The sequence below is a fragment of the Heterocephalus glaber genome, unplaced genomic scaffold, assembly GCF_053883595.1.
Source record: "Heterocephalus glaber isolate CG9 unplaced genomic scaffold, H.glaber_assembly_v1.0 deba00000347, whole genome shotgun sequence".
Taxonomy (NCBI): Eukaryota; Metazoa; Chordata; class Mammalia; order Rodentia; family Bathyergidae; genus Heterocephalus; species Heterocephalus glaber.
Genome location: NW_028258143.1, coordinates 44,049,892 through 44,066,635, shown reverse-complemented (window position 1 = coordinate 44,066,635; position 16,744 = coordinate 44,049,892).

Genomic DNA, 16,744 nt, shown 5'->3' with positions numbered 1-16,744 from the left:
GAAAAAATCTTCACCTGCTCTTCCTCAGACAAAGGTCTACTATCTCGAATCTATAAAGAACTTAAAAAGATCAGACCTCCCAAATTTAAAGACCCAATCCAAAAATGGGCATCTGAAATCCACAGTCATTTCTCAGACAAGGAAGTAAAAACAGCAAATAAATACATGAAAAAATGTTCAACATCACTGGTCATTCAAGAGATGCAAATGAAAACAACACTGAGATTCCACTTCACTCCAGAAAGAATAGCTGCTATCATGATATCAACCAATAACAAATTCTGGCGGGGCTATGGGGAAAGGGGAACCCTGCTCCACTGCTGGTGGGAGTGTAGACTGGTGCAAGCACTGTGGAAATCAGTATGGATATACCTCAAAGAAGTAGGACTGGAAGTCCCATTTGACCCTGCTATTCCACTGCTGGGGCTCTTCCCCAAAGAATTAAAAGAATCATACCACAGTGATATATGTGCACTCATGTTCATAGCAGCACAGTTCGTGATAGCTCAAACTTGGAAACAGCCCAAATGCCCATCAACTGAAGACTGGATAAAAAAATGTGGTTTTTTATTAAATGGTGTACTACTCAGCCATAAAAAATGAGAAATTAGAGACATTTATCGCTAAATGGATGTACATTGAGGCAATACTCTTAAGTGAAATAAATAGGACACACATGTATAAATACCGAACAGTTTCTCTGGTGTGAGAAACTGAAAGTGTATATGGCGACTAAAATATATGATAGGTAATGTGAAATAGGAAGAAAAGGGACAAAGGGGAAGGTTGTGGGAGGGCTAGGGGAAAGGAAAGAAGGGAATGGAATTAATATGAGAAAATGGAAAAATAGTAACAAAATCTTTGTAAATAGGGAGGAATGGAGGGGTTGAAGGGAGGGCTAGGCAAGCATGAAAGATGGGAACCAGGAGAGTTTATGCAAATGTGCAAATTTCCAATGATGAATGTCATTATATTGTATACCTAAAATGTACCAATGGTTAGAATGAATAATTGATAATGCAAAATAGGAAGAAAAGGTCCAAAGGGGTAGGGGTAGTGGGAGGGGCAGGGGAAAGGAAAGAAGGAAAAGGAAAAATAATGAGAAATGGAAAAAGTAGAAATAGAGTCTTTGTAAATAAGGAAGGCTGGAGAGGGTGAAAGGAGGGTTAGAAATGAGAAAAAAATAAGAACAAAGATGCATCATGTAAAGGTACAAGTTCCCAATGAGAAATGTAATTGTGCTGTATACCTAAAATGTACCAATAAAAGAATTAACAAAAAGGTAAGAAACGAAGAGTTAAATTGCCATTATTTGAAGTTGACATGATACGTTATATAGAAGACCCCAAGAACTCCACTAAAAGTCTTCAAGATTTAATAATAAAATTCAGTTGATTAGCTGGATACAAGGTCAACACACAAAAATCAATACTTTCCTCTACACAAACAACAGATTCACTGATAGAAGAACTAATGAAGCAACTCCTTTCACGATAGCATCCCCCAAAAATGAAATACTTTTGAATCAACCTAAAAAAAAAAAATCAAAGACCTCTTCTCTGAAAACTATAGTACTCTGAAAAGAGGTATTGAAAAGGATATCAGAAAATGGAAAGAAATCCCTTGCTCCTGGGTAGGAAGAACCATTATAATGAAAATGGCCATACTTTCAAAGCTGCTATTTAGATTCAATGCAATCTCAATTGAAATTCCAGCAGCATACTTCATAGACCTTGAGAAAGCAATCCAAAAATTCATTTAAAACAAGAAAAGACCTAGAATATCAAAAGCAATTCTAGGTAACAGAGACATGGTAGGGGGAGTCACAATCCCCAACTTGAAACTATACTACAAAGCTACTGTGATAAAAACAGCATGGTACTGGCAAAGAAACAGACCAGAGGACCAGTGGAACAGATTAGAAGATGCAGAAACAACTCCAGACAGACTCAGCCACCTCATCTTCAACAAAGGAGCCAAACACCCTCACTGGAGGAAAGATAGCCTCTTTAATAAATGCTGCTGAAAAAATTGGGCTTCAATTTGCCAAAGATTAAAGCTAGACTTATATCTCTCATCATGCACTAAACTAAAATCAAAATGGGTTAAAGATCTAAATATTAAAACAGAAATGCTGAACCAGCTGGAATTGAGGTTAGGTATAACTCTTGAAGACATTAATGTAGGAAAAGATTTTATGAACAAAACCTCAGTCCCCCTTGAACTAGCACAATCAACAAGTGGAATGTCTTCTTACTATAAAGCTTCTGCACAGCAAGAGAAACCACCAACAGTGTGAAGAGACACCCCATAATATGGGAAAAAATTTTTACCAGCTGTTCCTCAGACAAAGGTCTACTATCTAGAATATATGAAGAATTTTTTTAAAACAGACTTCCCGAATTTAAAGACCCAATTCAAAAATGGGCATCTGAAATGAGCAGACATTTCTCAAACAAGTAGAAATAGCAAATAAACATATAAAAAAATGTTCAACATCACTGGTCTTTCGAGAGATGCAAAGATGAAAACAACGCTGAAATTCCACCTCACCCCAGAAGAATGGCTGCTATCAAGAAATCAACCAATAAGATTCTGGCAGGATTGTGGGGGAAAAGGAACCCTTATCCACTGTTGTCTGCAGTGTAGACTTGTACAACCACTGTAGATATCAGTACAGAGACACCTCAAAAAACTCGAATTAGAGGTCCCATTTGACCCAGCTATTCCTCTGCTGGGTATCTTCCCAAAATTAAAGAATCATACCACACTGATATATGTGCACCCATGTTCATAGCAGCACAATTGGTAAGAACTAAAACTTTGAAACTGCCCTATTGCCCATCCTTGGAGACTGGATAAAGAAAATGTGGGGTTTTTTTTTTTTTTTATAAAATGCAGTACTACTCAGCCACAAAGAATGAGAAACTAGATACATTTATAGCTAAATGGATACATATTGATGCCATACTCTAAAGTGAAATAAATCGGACACGTGTAAATACTGAATAGTTTCTCTGGTGTGAGAAACTGAAAGTGTAAATAAGGATTAAAATGTATAACAGATAATATGAAATAGGAAGAAAAGGTCCAAAGGGAAAGTAGGAGGGGCAGGGGGAAGGAAAGAACAGAAAGGAATAAATATGAGAAAAGGAAAAAATGGAAAGTCTCTGTAAACAGGGAGTGGTGGAGTAGTTGAAGGGAGGGCAGGGGAATGGGGAAAAAATAAGAGCCAGGATATATTATGTAAAGGTACAAATTCCCAATAATGAATGTCAGCATATTGTATACCCAAATTGTACCAATAAAATTAATGAAATAAAAAGAAATTCTGTTTGCCAACACCAGGGCTTTATCTCCTGGTATGATTCTGCGCAAAATTTATAAACCATTTTCTTCCCCATCTCATATTTTGTATCTTTTTGTGCCTCTGTCTGCTTATGAGCCCATATTCTCATACCATGTGTCTGATGACTCTACTCTCACAACTGTGTATTTAAAAACCAGGCAAACTATTAATTGAGAAGGCAGGGAGAGCCAGCTGTAGATATGCACTCCTATCATCCCAGCTCCTTCAGATGCTCAGGCAAGAGGCTTGATGGAGTCCATGAATTTGGGATCAGCCTGGGCACATCATAAAAAGATAAAATAAAATCATAAGAAAGGCAAAGAGGAACAAGAGAACTACTTATTCAAAGCATTGATTCTTGATGTGACGATTTTAAATGCTGCAATAATTAAGATAATTTGGAGTGGGTTAAGTCTTAAACTTATTTCTTAAAACAGTTAAGGGTCTAGTTCTGACTCAGTCACTTCTACCTTCTGGCTATTTTCCATTGACCAATTATTTATAATGTAAAGGTTCAGCAGTTTCATTCTATATAAATAGAATTATTTTTTAAGCAAATGTGGGACCTGAAGATGCTCCTTTTCCTTTCTGCCCAGAAAATGTCTCCCCTACTGTAAGGGTGGAAATTTGAGCTCATTGTATTAGTAAGCACAAATCTTTAGAAGGTAGAAACAATTGATCATTAATTTTTATGTACGAGAGAAGCCTTTTTTTTTTTTGAGAGAAGCCTTTTAAAGTATCATTGTACTTGAATTAATTGGTAAAATATAGGTATTCAAAGCTGTGTCCCAGAGCTACAGTCTTCTGTTTCCCAGTTGCAGGCTGTTTGTTCCTTAGTACAGTTCATCTCATTATTAGAATGAACTCACAGCCTTATTTCTCCTGGTGACAAAGGAAATATTCTAGGACTCAGAACTCAATAAAATGTGCATATCCAAATAACCAGAATATAATTAGAAAATTTTCTGGTTTTACATTAATAATGATTAAAAATCTCAATGGTTGCTTTTTTAACACATGGTTGTATAACACCCATACATTCAGTACTTATTGAAATAATTTACTGGAAGACAAGGGAAACTCAGTTATTTTCAGTTATATTATATAGAAAAGATGTTTGTTTGTTTTGAGCTCTTATTCTCAAGAAAAGAATGTAGAATGAGTTACTCTATGTAGAGTAGGTTAGAGTAGGTTAGATTATTGAAAGGAATCAAAGTGATAAATCTCCACAATTTGTCTTGCACACACTTGAGAATGTATCTTTAAAATATTTTAGATCATAAAAATCTATCACTGAACAATTATGACATATGAATTTAGTATTTTTCTAAATGAAATTACATATATTGACAGAATTCTTTAGAGTCCCATGAAAAGACTGCACATATCAATACCTAAATTAGAAGCAGTCTTTGAAATAATCAATGAATGAAAATAAAGAAAGATTTTCCTATGCATGGTGATGCTGCTTTACATGTCCAGACTATGTGGTGGGAGGACAGTTAGTAGCATTTATTAACTACCCAGTAGCATTTATTAACTACCTATCAGGCTTCGGGACTGTGAGAAACAAACATGAATACAATCTCATTTATTTTTAAATAATTTCAGTAATTCATTAACATCACTTTACAAATGAGATTAAGTGTACAGCATAAAGTATATGGACAGACTTCTAATAGTAGCAATGAATAACTTTGAAGATGTGGACACAATACATAGTTTCATCTGAATCTGATTATCTTGGTCATTCAAAAATTTGCTCATTCATTCAGTAAACATATATGAGTCTTTATGGTGGATCTGGCTCCCTATGATTAGTCCTTGGAGACATATATAATAATAATGAAAAGTATTCTAATTAAACAATTAAGAACAGACACAAACATTATTTCCAACCCAAATATAAGAGGATTAGAAGTACTATAAAATGAGTAGAAGAAATGGCCAAAGATGTCAGATTAACAATAAAATTTTGCAAATTGGGAACTGGAGAAAGTACGGATAGTTGACAGGTTCCTGGCAGTTCTACTGAACTAAGTTCATAATTATTAACAAGGTCCTGGACATTTATATTCTTCATTTTAGGACCTTTTATCTAGCATTTCTGTGATAATATCATCTCTTCTTTTTTTTTCCCCCTCTCTTTCTGGAATTATTTGTTAGAAGTTGAATCTCCTGAAATTATGCTCCAAGTATCCCATCTTGTTTTCACTATTTCCTTTCTATTTTCTAAACTACTTCCTTAACTTTACCTTCAGAGTTTACATTCTTTTTATTGCTTTTTTACAGGATAACATTCCTTTATTGCCTATTTAAAATTTCTTCTCTATTAGAATTTCCAAGAATTTTTGTTGATTTTCTGAATATTCTTTATATAAAATAATGTTGTATTCTTTTATAATGAATTCAATATTTTATCTTGTCTTTCTGAAGATTTTAGTATAGATTCCTATTTAATAGATTTGTATAGTCAATCCATCTACCAATTAATTAACAAGATTACTTTTTTCTTATTAAGTTCATAATTGCAAAATGTATAGCCTATATCTATTTCATTTTCCATTATTGTTCTAATGAGATGCTATCATGCTTCTCTTCCCTAAATTTTTAATCTATTGTAATCCCCACAACTTAACCTAAAAACAAAGCAGAAATAAATCTTTACATATTTGGAGAAAACAGAAGACTTTATTATGTAGAGAACTCTTGCTTTAAAAGTTAGGAATGAAGCTCAACAATGGAGCACTTGCAGAGCATGCACAAAATCCTGGATATGATCCCCAGTGTGGCAAAAACAAACAAACAAATAAATAAATGGCAAACGGGGAGGAAAATTATGAACTTCAAGGAAGCTAATTTATTCTCCTAATTATGACTACTATGAGCTGAGCATTTATTATGTGCCAGGCAGTGTGCTGAGTGCTTTGCACATACTATCTCAGTTAAGCATAATTATAAACCAAAAGTGCAACAATTATTATTTACAGATGAGGAAACTGAGGCATAATAAGGCTAAACAATAATATGCAGTATCCCCTGGGTGATAAAGAACAAAGCAGAATTTCAATCATATTTCTAAATTAGCTAAGAGGCAGCATTTTTAATAACCTAAATTGTAATTCTTCCCCTTTTCGCTTACCAGAGAGTAAAAGGAAGTAAGGTTGAAACTGTGGTAAGCTTATCTGGCTGCTGTTTCTTAAAACAACCAAAAACTCATGCCTTAAAAAGTAGTCTTGAGAAACAGAATAAAAAAGATGAAATGTCTTCCTTTTCAAATGGAACAGGAATAATAATCGGAGGGACAATATAAGAACTCATTAGCTCTTAATGAGAAACTCGGATTTATTGGTAATGAAGGTTGCCCTTGGTATGTCCAGTGTCTTCTAATGTGCAAATGATCTGAAATGGCCGTCAAACCTGGTCAAAAATTAAGGTAAAACAGACATAAACAGAGGTCTGCACAGAAAAGAAAACTATATTATGAATGATGATTCCAAACTAATAAGACATTTCTTCATTATTTTTATTAAGATTATCTCAAAAATAAAACAGTACATAAAATTAGCTTTCATTTTACTTTTTATGCCAGGTAATTGAGAAATCTTTTAAAGTTATCCTTATCAAATAAGAAATATAACTAAAGCTAAGACCAAATAACTTCAGGAGAGTCAGAAATAAAGGAAGGTAAAAGAAGTGATGATTTCATATTTGGTTTAGTTTGTGGAAACAGCATGATGCTGATGAAAAATTGAGTTAACCGTTTAGCTCAAAAACTTGCTACTGTCCATAGCTTATTTTGAAAGATGAAACAATTTAATTACAAATCCAAAAATTATAAAAATCTACTATAACTCTGAAATCCTTTCCAATAGCTTCAACGTTTTTTCCTCATGTATATTTCAATAGTACAAAGTGATTCATTATTATTATTGAGAAATCTTAATAAACAATTGATGATACCAGAGATGTTATCTATTACTAATGTTATGGAAGCTTATATTTGGGTATTTACTTCTAATTTTAATTCTATCCTTATACAAGCTGTACAAGTCCTAATTCCAAATTTGTATCTCTTCCTTTTTCACATAGGCAGAGATAGATGGGTAGATAGGTAGATAGATAGATAGATATTCATTTTATACTACATGAGACATAAAAAGTTATTCATTTATGTGTAACAATTGCGATTTCCTAATAATGAAGGGTGTTCAGAATGTCAGCATTTTCAGATTTGCTTTGTTTTACAAGCAATTTTCCTCTTAAATACTGGAAATAGCTATATTTATATTTGTAAAGAAAAATGCTATGATGATTTAGAAATTAAATAGAATGCTGGGTCCTTAACTAGGTCATCTGTTACTTTGAGCAAGACACTGAATAGCTCTGTCTCAATTTTGTCATTAGCAAATGAGAAGTATAACACCAATTTTACAAGATGTTTTCTACTTTACTTACATAAAAATAGACAGAATGGTTCTCGATATGTAGGATACACATAGAGAGTGTCCTACAGCACCTGCTGGTGTGATGTGCATTCTTGGAAAATCCTAACTTGCCACTTATACATGAGATAGCACAAATTTTGAAGGCAAAATATTTAGATTCAAATATGCCTTGAAGTGCAACTTGAAGTCTACTTAGTGTTTTGGTGCTCCAGCATAGTAAAACAAGATAATAATAATAATAATAATAATAATAATAATAATAATAATGCAACCTTTGTAACATTGTTCAGAGGATTAAATGTATCAATACTGTAAAACTCTTGGAACAGTGTATGCTGTGTTACAATCACTAGGGAGTTTTATTAATAAAATTATTATTTTCTGACTAATGTATACTTTTTTAATGTTTGAGGTGTCCAATTATATCAAGTTTCTTCTCTTTTTTTTTTTCTTGAAACAGTATTGGGGTTTTTTCTTTTATTATTTATATATTAATTGGTACATTTTAGGTATACAATACATTTACATTCCTCATTGGTTGTTTGCACCTGACCATGATGTATCTTAATTCCCATTTTTTCCCCATTACCTAGACACCCTTCACCCCCACCAACCCTCCCCATCCACACAGACTTTGTTTCCTTTTTTTTTTTCTTTCTCATAATTTTTCCTTTCCTTTCTCCCCATTCCCCTTGTCCTCCCGCCACCCCTCCACCTTTGGACCTTTTCCTATTTCAAATTATCAATTATTCATTTTAATCATTTTCATCCTTATTTACACTTTCAGTTTCTCACACTAGAGATACTATTTGGTATTGACACATGTGTGTCCTATTCATTTCACTTAAGAGTATGGCCTCAATATGCATACATTTAGCTATAAATGACTCTAGTTTCTCATTCTTTATGGCTGAGAAGTACTCCATTTTATTTTAAAAAACCCACGTATTCTGTATCCAGTTTCTAGTTGATGGGCACTTGGGCTGTTTCCAAACCTTAGCTATTACAAACTGTGCCCCTATAAACATAGGTGCACATATATCGCTGTGGTATGATTCTTTTAATTCTTTGGGGAAGATATCCAGTAGGGGAATAGCTGGGTCAAATGGGACCTCTAGTCCTAGTTCTTTGAGGTATCTCCATACTGATTTCCACAGTGGTTGCACCAGTCTGCACTCCCACCAACAATGGAGAAGGGTTCCTTTCTCTCCACACCCTTGCCAGCATTTGTTATTGGGTGATTTCTTGATAGCAGCCATTCTTTGTGGGGTGAGGTGGAATCTCAGTGTTGTTCTCATCTGCATCTCTCGAATGACCAGTGATGTTGAACATTTTTTCATATATTTATTTTCTGTTTTTACTTCTTTGTCTCAGAAATGCCTGTTCATTTCCGATGCTCATTTTTGAATTGGGTCTTTGAATTTAGGAGGTATGATTTTTTTTTCAACTCTTTATATATTCTAGATAGTAGACCTTTGTCTGAGGTACAGCTACTAAAAATTCCTTCCCATATTGTAGGTTGTCTCTTTGCTCTGTTCGTAGTTTCTCTTGCAGTACAGAAGCTTTTTAATAAGATGAGATCCCAGTTGTTGATTCTTTGCATTAGCTCCCGTGCTACTGAAGTTTTGTTCATAAAGTCTTTTCCTATGCCAATGTCATTGAGAGTTCTACCTAACTTATCTTCCAACAAGTTTACTGTTTCTGTCTTGATATTTAGCTCTTTAATCCATTTTGATCTTAGTTTAGTGCACAGTGATAGGTATAGGTCTAGTTTTAATCTTTGGTAGGCTGAAACCCAGTTTTTCCAACACCATTTATTGAACAGGCTATCTTTTCTCCAATGAGGGCAGTTGGCTCCTTTGTCAAAGATGAGGTGGCTGAGTATGTCTGGAGTTGTTTCTGCATCTTTAAATCTATTCCACTGATCTTTGGGTCTGTTTCTTTGCCAGTACCATGCTGTTTTTATCACAGTAGCTTTGTAGTATAGTTTCAAATTGGGTATTGTGATACCCCTAGCCATGTCTCTGTTGCCCAGAATTGCTTTAGCTATTCTAGGTTTCTTCTGCTTCCAAATGAATTTTTGGATTATTTTTCTCTAGTTCTGTGAAGTATATTGTTGGAACTTCAATCACTATTGCACTAAATCTATATAGTAGTTTTGGAAGTATGGCCATTTTCACTATATTGATTCTTGCTATCCAGGAACAAGGGATATGTTTCCATTTTCTTATATCCTCTTCAATCTCCTTCTTCAGAGTGCTGTAGTTTTCAGTGTAGAGGTCTTTTCCTTCCTTTGTTAGGTTGATTCCTAGATATTTCATTTTTTTGGATGCTATTGTAAAAGGAATTATTTCCCAAATTTCTCTCTCAATGGGTCTGCTATTTGTGTATAAGAAGGTTATTGATTTTTGAGTGTTGACCTTATATCCAGCTACTCTACTGAATCTGTAAATTAGGTCTAGAAGTCTTCTGGTGGAGTTTTTTGGGTCTTCTATGTAAAGTATCATATCATCAGCAAATAATGACAGTTTCACTTCTTCCTTTCCTATCTTTATTCCTTTTATTTCTTTCTCTTTTCTAATTGCTGTGGCTAATGTTTCCAGAACTATACTGAACAGGAGTGGTGATAGTGGGCATCCTTGTCTTGTTCCTGATTTTAGTGTGAAAGTTTTAATTATTTGACCATTTAGTATGATGTTGGCTGTTGGTTTTTCATACTTAGCCTTAATCAGGTTGAGATAAAGCCCTTCTATTCCAATTTTCTGTAGCGCTTTTATCATGAATGGGTGCTGGATTTTGTCAAATGCCTTTTCTGCATCTATTGAGATGATCATATAGATTTTGTCCTTGACTCTGATAATATAGTGTATTACATTTATTGATTTCCAAATGTTGAACCATCCTTGCATCTCTGGGATAAATCCAACTTGGTCAGGGTGTATGATCTTCTTGATGACCCTCTGTATTCTGTTTTGCCAGTATCTTGTTGAGGATTTTTGCATCTATGTTCATTAGGGAGATTGGTCTGTAGTTCTCTTTTTGGGTTGGGTCTTTCCCTGGTTTTGGAATCAAAGCTACACTTGCTTCCAGGAAAGAATTTGGAAGCCTTGCTTCCCTTTCGATTTCCTTGATGAGTTTAAAGAGTAATGACGGTAGTTCTTTAAATGTCTTGTAGAATTCAGCAGTGAACCCATCAGGACCTGGGCTTTTTTTGTCGGTAAATTTTTTATTATATTTTCAATTTCACTCATTGTAATTGGGGTGTTTAGAATTTCTATATCTTCTTCATTTAACTTTGGTAATTTGTATGTATCTAGGAATCTGTCCATTTCTTCTGTGCTTTTCATTTTATTAGAGTACAGGTTCTCAAAGTAGGTATTGATGATACTCTGAATTTCTGCTGGATCTGTTGTGGCTTCACCTTTTTCATTCTTAATTGCATGGATTTGAGCCTTTTCTTTCCTTTTTTTGATAAGGTTGGCTAAAGCTTTATTGATTTTATTTATTCTTTCAAAAAACTAGCTCTTTCATTCATTGATATTTTGTATCATTCTCTTAGTCTCCATTGCATTGATTTCTGCTCAGATCTTTATAATTTCCTTTCTTGTATGAGCTATGGGTTTGGTATGCTCTTCTTTTTGTAGGAGCTTGAGGTTCTGCATTAGGTTATTTAACTGAGTTCTCTCTGTTTTACTAATATGGGCATTCACTGCTGTGAATTTCCCACATAGAACTACTTTCATTGTGTCCCACAGATTCCTGTATGCTTGTACTAGCATTATCATTTACTTGAGGAAATGGTCTAATTCCTTCTTTAATTTCCTCTGTGACTCATTGGTTGTTCAGGAGGGTGTTATTCAATTTCCATGTGTTTGTGGGTGTTTTGTGGTTTCCTATGTTATTGATCTCCAATTTTATTGCACTATGGTCTGATAATATACAGGGGATAACTTGAATTCTTTTACATTTACTTAGATTTGCCCTATGAGTTAGCATGTGATCTGTTTTGGAGAATGACCCATGTGCAGCTGAAAAGAATGTGTATTCTGATTTTGTGGGGTGGAACACTCTATAAACATCTCTTAAGTACATTTGTTCAATAGCTTTGCTCAGTTCTAGAATTTCATTGTTAATTTTTTTCCTAGATGATCTGTCTATTTGTGATAGAGGGGTGTTGAGGTCCCCCACTACAATTGTATTAGTGCTTATTTGGTTTTTCATGTCCATTAATATTTGTTTTATATAGTCGGAGCCATTCATATTTGGTGCATAAATATTTAGGATTGTCATCTTTTTCTCTTGGATTGTTCCCTTCACAAGGATGTAGTGACCATCTTTGTCCCTCTTAATTCGTTTTGGTTTGAAATCTACTTTGTCTGCAAATAAGATTGCTACCCCTGCTTTTTTCTGGGATCCTGTCACATGGAGAACTGTTTTCTATCCTTTTACTTTCAGTCTATGAATTTCCATTTGAATTAGTGTGTTTCTTGTATAGAGCATATTGCTGGGTTTTGCTTCTTAATCCATTCTGTCAATCTGTTTCTTTTGATTGGTGAATTGAGGCCATTAACATTGATAGATATAATTGAGAGATATTGACTCATTCTTGTCATGATGTTTTATTGTTGTTGGCTCTTTTCTTATTTTTCCCCCTTTCCCTTTAGTGCTTTACCTTGCATGGTGTCTTCTCTCTGTTGGCCCTCACAGAGTTGTGACCTTCATTGTCTTTTTCTAGGATATTGCATAAAATTGTTTGGAGTGCTGGTTTGGTGTTCACGAAATTTCTCAGGTGTTCTTTGTCATGAAAGTATCTAATTTCCCCATCGATTTTTAAAGATGATTTTGCAGGATACAACAGTCTAGGTCAGAAGTTATTTTCTTTTAGGGCTTGAAATACTTCACTCCAGGCTCTCCATGATTTGAGGGTTTGTGTTGAAAAATCTGCTCTGATTCTGATGGGCTTTCCTTTGTAAGTGATTTGTTTCTTTTCTCTAACTGCCTGCAGAAATTTGTTCTTCTGTTGGGTTTCTGGGATCTTAACTATTATATGTCTAGGTGTAGATTTTTTTTGATAGTGGCTGGGTGGAGTTCTATATGATGTTTCTTCTCTTTTTTAACTGTAGATATGTCTTTACATTATTAAGGATATTAGTTTTCAAACATTTTGATTTTAGAATTTCTTTGGACTCTTAAAATAATTTAAAACCCCAAACAGCTTTTTTTTTGTATTAAATTCTTTTATTAGTACATTGTAGGTATACAACACACTTACATTTCTCATTGGGAATTGTACCTTTACATGATGCATCTTGGTTCTTATTTTTTCCCCATTCCTAACCCTCCCTTCACCCCCTCCACCCTTCCCTATTTACAAAGACTTTATTCCCATTTTTTCCATTTCTCCGCATTTTTCCTTTCCCTTCTTTCCTTTCCCCTGCCCCTCCCACTACCCCTACCCTTTTGGAGCTTTTCTTCCTATTTTGCATTATCGATTATTCATTCTAATCATTGGTACATTTTAGGTATACAATATAATGACATTCATCTTGGAAATTTGCACCTTTACATAGTCTCTCTTGGTTCTTATTTTTCACCCTTGCCCAGCCCTCCCTTCAACCCCTCCATTCCTCCCTACTTACAAAGATTTTGTTCCTATTTTTCATTTTCTCATATTAATCCCATTCCCTTCTATCCTCTCCCCTAGCCCTCCCACTTCCTTCCCCTTTGCCCCTTTTCTTCCTATTTCACATTACCAATTATACATTTAGTCCTTATTTACACTTTCAATTTCTCACACCAGAGAACATTCGGTTATTATTCATGTGTGTCCTATTTATTTCACTTAAGAGTATTGCCTCAGTGTGCATCCATTTAACTATAAATGTCTCTAATTTCTCATTTTTTATGGCTGAGTAGTACTCCATTTTATTAAAAACCCACATTTTCTTTATCCAGTCTCCAGTTGATGGGCATTTGGGCTGTTTCCAAGTTTTAGGGGTTTGTGCTGCTATGAACATGGATGCACATATATCACTGTGGTATGATTCTTTTAATTCTTTGGGGAAGATCCCCAGCAGTGGAATAGCAGGGTCAAATGGGACTTCCAGTCCTAGTTCTTTGAGGTATCTCCATACAGATTTCCACAGTGGTTGAACCAGTCTACACTCCCAACAGCAGTGGAGCAGGATTTCTCTTTTCCCACAGCCCCACCAGCATTTGTAATTGGTTGATTTCATGATAGCAGCCATTCTTTCTGGAGTGAAGTGGAATCTCAGCATTGTTTTCATTTGCATCTCTCGAATGACCAGTGATGTTGAACATTTTTTCATGTATTTATTTGCTATTTCTACTTCTTTGTCTGGGAAATGTCTGTTCATTTCAGATGCCCATTTTTCGATTGGGTTTTTAAATTTGGGAGGTCTGATCTTTTCAAGTTCTTTATAGATTCAAGATAATAGACCTTTGTCTGAGGAAAAGCAGGTGAAGATTTTTTCCCACATTGCAGATTGTCTCTTCACACTGCTGGTGGTTTCTCTTGCTGTGCAGAAGCCTTTTAATAAGAAGAGATCCCATTTGTTGATTGTTTGTGCTAGTTCATGGGCAACTGAGGTTTTGTTCATAAAATCTTTTCCTACACCAATGTCTTCAAGAGTTCTACCTAACCTCTGTTCCAACTGGTTCAGCATTTCTATTTTAATATTTAGATCTTTAATCCATTTGATTTTAGTTTAGTGCATGGTGAGAGATGCAGGTCTAGTTTTAATCTTTGGCAAGTTGAAAAATAATTTTTCCAGCACCATTTTTTAAAGAGGCTATCTTTCCTCCAGTGAGGGTGTTTGGCTCCTTTATGGAAGATGAGATGGCTGACTGTGTCTGGCATTGTTTCTGCATCCTCTAATCTGTTCCATTGGTCCTCAAGTCTGTTTCTTTGCCAGTACCATGCTGTTTTTATCACAGTAGGTTTGTAGTATAGTTGCAGGTTGGGGATTGTGACACCCCGTGCCATGTCTCTGTTACCTAGAATTGCTTTTGCTATTCTGGGTCACTTCTTGTTTCAAATGAATTTTTGGATTGTTTTCTCAAGGTCTATGAAGTATCCTGCTGGGATCTCAATTGGAATTGCATTAAATCTATATAGCAGTTTTGGAAGTATGGCCATTTTCACTATATTAATCCTTCCTACCCAGGAGCAGGGGATGTCTGTCCATTTACTGATATCATCTTCAATCTCTTTTTTCAGAGTGCCATAGTTTTCAGAGAAGAGGTCTTTGATTTCTTTTGTTAGGTTAATCCCGAGGTATTTCAGTTTTCTGGATGCTATTGTGAAAGGAATTATTTGCCCTATTTCTCTCTCAGTGAGTCTGCCATTGGTGTAGAGGAAAGCTATTGATTTTTGTGTATTGACCTTGTAACCAGCTACTTGACTTCTAGAGACTTTTGGTGGAGTTCTTGGGGTCTTCTATATAGAGTATCATGTCATCTGCAAATAATGACAATTTGACTTCTTCATTTCCTATCTTTATTCCTTTTGTTTCTTTCTCTTGTCTAATTGTCGTGGCTAATGTTTCCAGAACTATATTGAACAAGAGTGGTGATAGTGGACATCCTTGCTTTGTTCCTGATTTTAGTGTGAAGGATTTCAGTTTTTGACCATTTAGTATGATATTGGTTGTTGGTTTTTCATCGATGGCTTCTATCAGTTTGAGGTAGAGACCATCTATTCCAATTTTTTGTAGGGTTTTTATCATAAATGCATGTTGGATTTTGTCAAATGCTTTTTCTGAGTCTATGGAGATAATCATATGGTTTTTGTCCTTGGCTCTATTGATATAGTGTATTGCATTGATTGATTTGTGTATATTGAAGCATCCCTGCATCCCTGGGATGAATCCCACGTGATCAGGGTGTATGATCTTCTTGATGATCTTCTGCATTCTGTTTGCCATTATCTTATTAAGGATTTTTGCATCTATGTTCATTAGTGAGATTGGCCTATAGTTCTCCTTTTTGGTTGGGTCTTTCTCTGCTTTGGGGATCAAGGTGATGCTTGCTTCCAGGAATGAATTTGGGAGTATTGCTTCCCTTTCAATTTCATTGAAGAGTTGAAACAGTAGTGGCAGTAGTTCCTCTCTAAATGTCTTGTAGAATTCAGCAGTGAAGCCATCAGGGCCTGGGCTTTTCTTAGTTGATAAGTTTTTAATTGCATTTTCAATTTCATTGGTTGATATTGGGTTGTTCAGAATTTTTAGATCTTCTTCATTCAACTTTGGTAATTCATATGTATCTAGGAATCTGTTCATTTCTTCTGTGTTGTCCATCTTATTGGCATATAGGTTCTGGAAGTAGGTATTGGTGATCCTCTGGATTTCTGCTGGGTCTGTTGTCATTTCACCCTTTTCATTCCTAATTGCATGGATTTGGGCCTTTTCCTTCCTTTTTCTGACAAGGTTGGCTAAAGGTTTGTCAATTTTGTTGATTGTTTCGAAGAACCAACTCTTGGCTTCATTGATTTTTTGTATCATTCTCTTAGTCTCCATTGCAATGATTTCTGCTCTCATCTTTATAATTTCCTCCCTTGTATGAGCTTTGGGTTGCCCTACTCTTCTTTTTCTAGAAGCTTGAGGTTCAGCATCAGGTTGTTTAATTGGGCTCATTCTGTTTTCCTAATATGCGTATTCACTGCTATGAATTTCCCTCATAAGACTGCTTTCATTGTGTCCCACAGATTCCAATATGTTGTATTCTCATTGTCATTTAATTGAAGGAACTGTCTGATTTCTTCTTAAATTTCCTCTGTGACCCATTGGTTATTCAGAAGTGTGTTGTTCAATTTCCATGTGTTTTTGAAATTTTTTGAGTTTCTTTTGCTATGGCTCTCCAATTTCATTGCACTATGGTCTGATCATATACAGGGGATAACTTCAACTTCTTTGCACTTACTTAAACA